Source organism: Carcharodon carcharias, chromosome 7, assembly GCF_017639515.1.
Source record: "Carcharodon carcharias isolate sCarCar2 chromosome 7, sCarCar2.pri, whole genome shotgun sequence".
NCBI lineage: Eukaryota > Metazoa > Chordata > Chondrichthyes > Lamniformes > Lamnidae > Carcharodon > Carcharodon carcharias.
In genome coordinates, this window is record NC_054473.1 from 133,732,414 (window position 1) to 133,741,749 (window position 9,336).

A 9,336-nucleotide genomic window follows, 5' to 3' on the forward strand; every position below is an offset into this window, starting at 1 on the left:
ATTGTCTCCTGGCACAATTCAGAATCCTAATTAAAGGAGGAAAGAGAAGTGGAGAGATATGGGAAGGAGTTCCAGATCTTTGGGCCTTGGCAGCTGAAGGCACAACTGCCAATGGCAGAGTGATTAAAATTGGAAATGTTCAAGAGGAGAGAATTGGAAGAGTGCAAATATCCAGAGGATTGAAGAGTAAGAGGAGATTACAGAGACAGGGTGAGGCCATGAAGGGATTTTAAAACAAATGAGAATTTTAAAATCAAGGTAACGTAGACCAACAATGCTGATGGGTAAGTGGATATTGGTGTGAGTTAGGACACGGGCAGTGTGTTGGATGATCTCAGATTTATGTAGGGTAGAATCTGGGTGGCCAGCCAGTAGTGCATTGGAATAGTCAAGTCTAGAGGCAACAGGCAGGAAACCAGCTGAAGCAGCATGATGGTTGGGAATGTGTGGTCTCAGTGATAGCACAGATATGTTGTCAGAAGCTCATTTTGTGACACCAAGGCTGCAAAAGTCTGGTTATGCCTCAGTTGTCAGGGAGAGTGATGGAGTTGGTGGTGATGGAACTGGGATTGTGGCCAAGACCAGACAATGGCTTCAGTCTTTCCAATATTTAGTTGGAGGAAATTTCTGCCCATCCAGTCCTAGATATCAAATAAGCAGCCCAACAAGGCAGAGGTCAAGCAGGGGTCCAGAGAAGTGGGAGTGGGATGGGGTTTGGTTAGGTCAGTTGGCTGGACGGCTGGTTTGTGATGAAGAGTAACACCAACAAGGTGGGTTCAATTCCTGTATTGGCTGAGGTCATCCATTCTCACCTTCTCAACCTCACTCCTCACCTGAGGTCTGGTGGCCCTCAGGTTAAACTCACCACTCTAATGAGAGAGCAGCCTATGGCCCTGTAAGAATTCAGTGGGGTAGAACTGGCAGTTCAGTGTACATGTGGAAATTGGCACTATGCTTTAAGATGATGTTGCCAAGTGACAGCATGTAGATGAGCAAAAGGTAATCAAACCAGAAGTGAAGCTGTTGCAGGTGATTTTCTGGCTGCAATTAGATTAAAAACAGAACCGGGGAGAGCTGCACCACCCAGCTGGACGATAGAGGAGAGGTGTTGGAAGATAATGATGTGGCCAACCATGTCAAAAAAGGCAGACAGGTCAGGAAGGAAAAGAAGATATAGTTTACCTTTGCCGTAGTCAGAGCAGATTTTTTTTGTGACTTTGATGAGAACCATTTGGTCCTGTCATACAGATGGAAACCTATTTGGAGGAATTCAAATATGGAGCTCTGAGGAAAATGGGCACAGATTTGGGAGGTGGCAGCCATTTCAAAGATTTTGGAGAGGAAAAGGAGGTTGAAGATGGTATATTGCAAGAACAGAGAGGTCAGGGTTAATCTTTGGATTCCAACCAGTTACCCAAAACGTTGTGTGTGTTGAAAGACATCCATCTCCATAAATACTTGGCCGAAATATTTAATTTTAAGCCATCATCACAGTGCATTAAGTAAAGTTTTTAAGCTTTAAAACATTTTACATTGTCGTGCACTTTTTTTCTCCAAACTAGTGTTCACGTACAGATCAGAGAAATGTAGCAATTTAAAATCTCCCAATGTAGTAGTATCAGTCCAAAGCACACTACAGGAATTCTAAAACAGCCTCACTCTAGGGGTTGATAAGTCTTGTTTCTCTGTTTGTTGTAAAGATAATAAGGAACTTAAGTTTAAATAGTATCAGCCCAGTTCCTGGTCTCATGGCATTAAATTACAATATAAAATTGAGAATAGTTCAATTTAATTGGTACTGGTGTTCTCATAAGAACATAAGAACTAGGAGCAGGAGCAGGCAATTCACCCCCTCGAGCCTGCCCTGCCATTCAATACAATCATGGCTGATCTCATTTTGGCCTCAACTCTAATTTCCCGCCCTCTCCCCATAACCTTTCAACCCATTACTAATTTAAAATCTGTCTGTCTCCTCCTTAAATTTATTCAGCATCCCGGCATCCACTGCACTCTGAGGTACTGAATTCCACAGATTCACATCCCTTTGAGAAAAGTAATTCCTCCTCATCTCTGATTTAAATCTGCCACCCCTTATCCTAAAACGATGGCCTCTCATTCTAGAATGCCCACAAGGGGAAACAACCACTCCATATCTACTTTGTCAGTCCCCTTTAGCATCTTATATACCTCAATTAGATTTCCTCTCATCCTTCTGAACTCTAGTGAGTGTAGGCCTAAATTGCTCAATCTCTCCTCATAAGACAAGCCCCGCATCTCTGGAATCAATCTAGTGAACCTCCTCTGAACCACCTCCAATGCAACTACACCCTTCCCCAAGTAAGGGACCAAAACTGTGCACAGTACTCTAGGTTTCTCACTCAGTTTGTCTGTCTGAAAGGCCAGTAGAATGCAGGCATTTCCCATGCCAAACATGCTTCAAGGTTTTGCGGTAGTACAGGTGGTAGTTTTACCCTAAATCTAATCCATATCTCCCTGAAGTGCTTGATATGGACAACCAAAACAAGATTGAGTAACCATTGCATTCCTGAGCACTGACATCTTTCACGTTGTCAAGTTTCTTTAAAGACTTCAGTATAATAATTCAGACTCAAATTCCCTTAAATTATTGGAATAATATAAATTATATATTTCATTTTCAAAGCTGTCATACAACCATGCAAGCAGGATCAGCAATCCAGCTGACTACAATTTCTGAAGTAAAAGAAATAATATCCTTTTTAAGAATCTATGAGAGATTAATTGCTTTGGTCATTACGGTAGCAACATCATTCATGTTTTCAAAAAGAACAATAACAATTTTCCGAAACAGTAATTCTAGAGTTTAGTATATATTGCATTATAATGTAAATTATGTATAGTATTTTAATGTAAATTATGTATGGTCAAGGTCTGTGGAAGGGGAGTGGTATGAAATGATTTTTGTGAATGAACATCAATGCACCAAATGGTTACCCTCCTTGAATGTTCTGATATTTCATAAGCATTTTGGAGGGATCTACTGGCATAAAATATAGGACATGAATAAATACAACTCTGACAAAGAATCACAACTGCTATGTTAACCTACCTTTCTCTTCTAGATGCTGATGAAGCTACTGCCTGTTTCCAACATCATCTGCTTTTATTTAATACTAATATTGAATTGAACTGTGCTTGGGTTATATATTGTGAGGTAAAAAGTAAACTGCTGGCAATTATTACACAATTATTTCTAAATAACTCTTACAGTTCCAGTTGTTGCATTACTTGTCATGCCTAAAATCAGGGGGATTATGACATATTCAGCTAAAAAGGCAATTGGTTCCTTATTTATTTTTTCTTTATATTTTTCTAAACATAAAGGTGAAGGATGTTAGTATTGGTGAATGGAAGTTTTCCTATTTCGTGTACTGAGGACAGCTTTTGCACAACACTGCCATACCTTTTTTGGCGGTGTCTGGAGTAATGGATGGGGGTTGGTCAAAGACAGGAATGGGTTGGACAACCAGATTTGAATGGACAGCGGATATTTAATTTATCCAACCCATGTGTTAGCAGAAATATTTAAATCAGATTTTAATGACAAGAAAGCATCATCCATTGGATGTCTCATTATTCATGCTCTGGCAATGTTGGGCTATGCCTGGTATCCATCATTGCTAAATCAGAAGAGAAAGGGGTTTTAAAACTGGAAGTACCATTTCTCCAATGGCAATCAAGTAAAGAGTAAGACAACATGTTTTTTTTTTAAATCTTCAGTCAAAAACTTCCCTCTCTCTCACCTGAGGCGGGCAACTCAACAGTGATATTGCAACACATAAATGAATCATACCCCTGGACGCTTCCTCTGGCATCTGTGCTGATAAGAATAGAAGGGTGCAATACTCCAGCCATCAGTTTGAGCTGCAATTGAATCCAGGTCAGGTGTAATGTAGCCTAATGCCGAGTAAATCCCCCTCTATTCAGCCACACCCCAGATGGGTCCCCTTCTACATCAATGTGACAGTTTTTTTTTCATTCTATACATTACCCATTCTGAGGTCCTTCTAAATTAGATTACCAATTACTGCCAATTTAGGGACAGTTTTGTGCTGTAAGTCCATGTTTGCTAGGACCTGATCAGATACTGTGCAAGCTTATTTCACAGAAGCCCCTTATAGTCAGCAGACAGGGGGAAATCAGCCTGGGCTGGATATAATACACAGCAATTACAGACCCTTTGGTCCAAATAATTGATATCAATGTTTATTCACTATACAAGCAATTGTCCTAATGACATTTACCTGCCCTTTCCCCAAAACCCTTTATCCCCCTGTTCTTTATTCAACTAGCATTCTTGCCTTTGAGCCAGAAGATTGTGGGTTCAAGTCCAACTCCAGGATACAGGCATAAAAAATCTAGGCTGGCATTCCAGTGCAGTACCGAAGGGGTACAGCACTTTGTCACCTTTGGGTTGAGGTGTTAAACTGAAGTCCTGCCTTCTACATGGGTGGATGTGCAAAGATCCCATTGTATTATTTTGAATAAGAGCAGGGAGTTTTTATCCCTGGCCAGTATTTATCCCTGGACCTAAAATAGGTTAACTGGCAAATAGCACATCGCTGTTTGTGGGAGTTTGCTGTGTGCAAATTGGCTGCCATGTTTCCTACATTACAACAGAGACTACACATCAGAAGTACTTGATTGGCTGTAATGAACTTTGAAATATCCTGAGGCCATAAAAGGTGCTACATAAATATAAGTCTTTTTCTTATAGCCAAACTAATATTGAACCAGGGCCTAACGTGACTTGTCCTAGTTCAACTCACAGTACCATCAAGTTTTCAAGGTTTCTTTCTTTATAGGTATTGTAGGTATTGTATCCCCCAAGGCTGATTTTTAGACCTGCTTTTAAATGATCCTGACCTTGCCTCCCTCTCTCCAATCTTCTCCCAGCTTTCAGCAGTAGCTTGTCTCATTCCATAGCTTGACTTTTGCAGTGAGCAGTGAAGCAAAGGTGCTTGCCACTGACCTTGAAGAAAGCTGCCCACAGAGATCTCTGAGGCATGGTTTTCCCACTTCCCAACATAATTTTCAACCTGGCGTTATTTTTAGCAAATGTCTTGGCACGCAGCAGTGATGATGTCAGCAAACAGGTAACCAAATAATCATATTGAAGTATTCTCTCACACTGTAAACCAGGATGTTAAAAGCAATTAATATCCTTTAGGTTGAAATTTTCAGACAGCAAAATACATGATTGTGAATGGATTAAAATTGAAGCTAAAATAAAGAGAAACAATTTTTTAAAAAAAAATAGATGTTCAAAAATGTGGATGTTGTTATGATAGAGAAATTTGACATTCCACATATATAAAATTAGCTTCCAAGGCCAGTAAGGGCATTTAGCAGTAATTATGGAGTTAGTAACTTATTAAAAACTCAATTTCACCTCATTCAACAAGATGTTTTTACGGTGAGGCTATCAATATAAAATTGGCAGTTCACATCAATTCATAAGATTTCCCATTGATTGCAGTCTGGAGGACACCTTAACAATACATCCTCTTGGAGAAGTGCACACTCACCGACAGCAACTTCTGGATTTCCACATTATTCTTTGCATGTCCAGACTCCTGAAGTTGCAGTTTCATTGGACTAATGGCAGTGAATGATGGTCATTTTGCTATCATTACCACTGCGAAATCCTGGCCTCATTCTTTTCTTGGACAAGCCTGCTTACTGCTCACCTGGCAATTTACCTTTTGTTGTCTCAGCAGCTTTCCAATGTTCTCTTAGTCCCATATCTCATCATGATACTCTAGCAGTGTTTCTGCAACATAATGCCTAGTGTTTTATTTCAACCTTACTGCAGCAAACTTGTCTTTGATTTATATTTTGCTCTTGCCTTCTGAACAAGCAGGAAAAGCAGCTACACTCTCCAGTTTGAAGATCAAGTCAAATTGTTGCCTGTGGTTTCAAGTATACCTGACCAAAATGAATAACTGTGATATACTCTCTCTCTATACTTACTTTCCTGAGTTCTACATGGTGAAGGTGCTGTTCTGGATGCATGCAACTTGTGCAAACATGAATATACTGACCATGTAGGCATTCCTTAATTCTGTAGCATTGCAATACTATCCAGTGCAAGACATAATGATATCATGCTCTATATATCTATTGGCGAATAGGACTGATCACACACTGAAATTTGGAGGAAACAAATCTATACAGCATATATAGAACAATTACTGCATAGCAAAGGAGGTATTTCTCTATTGGTACATCACAGTCCATCTAATCAAAGGATTTAAACATTAATGTCTTGGTTTTACTGATGTCAAGTGATACTTATGAGGTTTGCTGTTGGTTTCTAGCATTAGGCTTGAGCTAACACATTGCAAATTCATCTCAAATTCACTAGCTTTGGGGATTTTTTCTAGAAGCAGAAAAATGTAAGTGCCTCTCTGTTAAGGTTTGGTTCTGCATTTTTGTTCATAGTGACGTGAATACAGCAGCAAAATCTAGCTATAAAAGGCTCAAACAATTAATCTGTTCTAAAGGAGCAACAGTGAAAACAGCTTGACTGGTCAAATAATTTTAATGCTCCTATTTCTGTGTGTGAAATTTTAACTGCTGTGGAATGGATTATTTTTCTAATGCTGTCATTCACAGTTGTTTTCTTCTCTGCGACAACCAGGGAAATTTCCTCTGCATTATGATGTGTTAGCAATATTATACACAGCAGGAATATTTCCTATGTTTCTCATGATTTCATACAGGTAATGAACATACAAACTCTTCTGAGAATGTTTACAATGTTGCTAACACATAACAACCCAAGGAAATTTTACCTCAATCTTCCATCATTCCAACTTCAGAAGGGCAACTCCTGACTGCATAAATATAATTTTAACTTCCATCATTAACACCTTTCAGGAGACATTGGCAGCCTTATGTCATTTAGGAAGAGTTGTGGGTTCACATTGGGAATGTGTTTAAGATTGAACAAAAGCACTCCATATAGAGACTTCATAGTTAACAAAGAAAGCAAACTCCTATCCCACAAATCTGGACTAGATTCAAACCCAGACTTAGAAATTACAATGCAGTGTGTGACCCATTGCATCACTCATTCCCCTTAACCTTTTCATTTTAACCAGTTAAGGTACTGTGTCAAAACTACATTTAAAATTTTCTAAATTCTCCTGCCTGAAGATACCATTTCTCAACAGGCACTAATAGTTCAGTCAAGAATAAACAAATTATAAAATTAAATGTATACAACCTAAGAAACTGAAAAAAATGAAATTATACAAGATTTCCATGATAAAGGAAATAAAGCAAAATTATATTTCCGGTATTTTTCATTGTAATCAAATAATTACAAGCATTAATAGATGGTTTGATACATGATGGACACAAGGTCAATTTTGTTTATTTGCACAAAGTTTTTTTCGGGATAGGCAAAAGTTCTTTCCCGAAGATGGCCTATATCTGAATAAACAAGTCTGGGAGAGCACAAAATAACATAGCCAATCTCATATGAGGTAACTTGGGCCAGGGGTAAATAAGAAAGGAATTCATAGGGTTTGCATGTATTTGAAAATGATGCAACAATCTAGAATAGATTAACTAAAGGCCCAGCGGTACGGTACAACCATTTCCATTTCTATGACAATCATGCAAAAACATCATCTATGTGCCAGCCACTCATCAATTATAGAATTAATTAAATAAGCAGGACCACATTTACAAAAAGAATAATCAAAGGTAGATTTGATCTATTTAGAAATAAATTGACTTATATATTAATTAATTGTAGACCTAAATAAATGGCTTAGGATATGATGGACGCAAGAATGAGTTTGTTTATTTGCAAAAAGTTTTCTGGGCTGGGCGAAGTTTCTTTTCAAAATGTTAGCAGATGGACAAATAGAAGAATTAATCACATAAGGCTCGTACTGGACTGCTTCTTGAAGCAATGAATTGAATAAATTGCCCACATTCTGTACTGGAAGTTTCACTTTGAAAAGTATAGGATGCAGTTAACAACCTAAAAATGAAGGAATACTAAATACAAGTGACTGCTTCAAATTCAACAACTCTTTTGCAAAGGGCAAAAATAGTAAAGCTGATATTCTGGGTGAACAAAAAACAAACTTTATCATTGCAAACAAATAATCGAGAAATCACATCAGAAACATTTTAAGATTCATCACAAGAAACAAAAAAACTCTGGAGATAAAGACTGTCACCGCCATATACATATGGAAAATGTTAGTAACACACAAGATGTTATTTTTTCCCTAATAAGATCAGTTCATGTGCCTCCAAGGATATTCTTGCTGAGCCAATGGGTGACGTGCTCTATCAACAGACTAACCTTTGTCCACTGAAAGCTGGACTTCAAACCTGACTAAACGGAAGAGATGGGTATCTGCTTTCTTTACTGACGCTACATGAAATGATTTGGTCCATTTTCAAGCCATTTCCTAATAGGCTTCAGTTCACAAGACAAAACTGCCTGCATTCAATTACCAATTTGTGACTTCATAGGCCACAGAAATGGTTGGAGTGGTAAGTGAAAGAAAAATCACACTGATGCAGCATTTCAGTTTAACTCTAAACTTGTGTAAAACCTGACATTAAAAACAGAACGCTGGAAACACTAAGCAGATCAAGCCGCATCAGGGCGGCGGGGGGAGGAGAAACGACATCACTTGCCCTTAAACAGAGTCAAACATCCCAAGACGGTTCACAGATCGACACCTTATAGCAGAACACAGCCGAGGGCTAGATTTGATCACCAGTGGTGTTGAATGTTCCATTGCCCAGGGCCGGTATTGCTGAGTTTGACCAGCACACGCACAAAAAAAGTCAAAAAAAATTTTGAAAAATACTAATCACTGTCACCTAGACACTGAGGGGGTACCGGGGCAAAATGGTTCTTGCTTTCAGTCTCATCAACAGTAAAAGTAGATTCGGGTCTCCTCCACTAGCCTAAAAAAAGCAGCGGTGTTTGGGATACAAGTATATTTAAAAAGAGGGGACATTAAAGCCTTGATATCATTATATCTTCATAAATATTGCAAAGAGCCGAACAAGCAAATACAACTGGAGGTCGTTAGGAAAATAATTTCCAAGAACTGCAAGTTGACATTCTTGGAAATTAACAGTGCGCTCTTTGTCAGCGGGTTACAAATATTTCTTAGAAGGATGAGAGCTGGAAGCCAACTATTTGAAGGGATGAGACCCGTCTGGTACATAAATGCACTTCCAACCATAAGGAGAAACCAAAAATGCTGCAAAAAAAAAATCATTTTGCAGAAGTAAACAGAACAAGGAAAACTA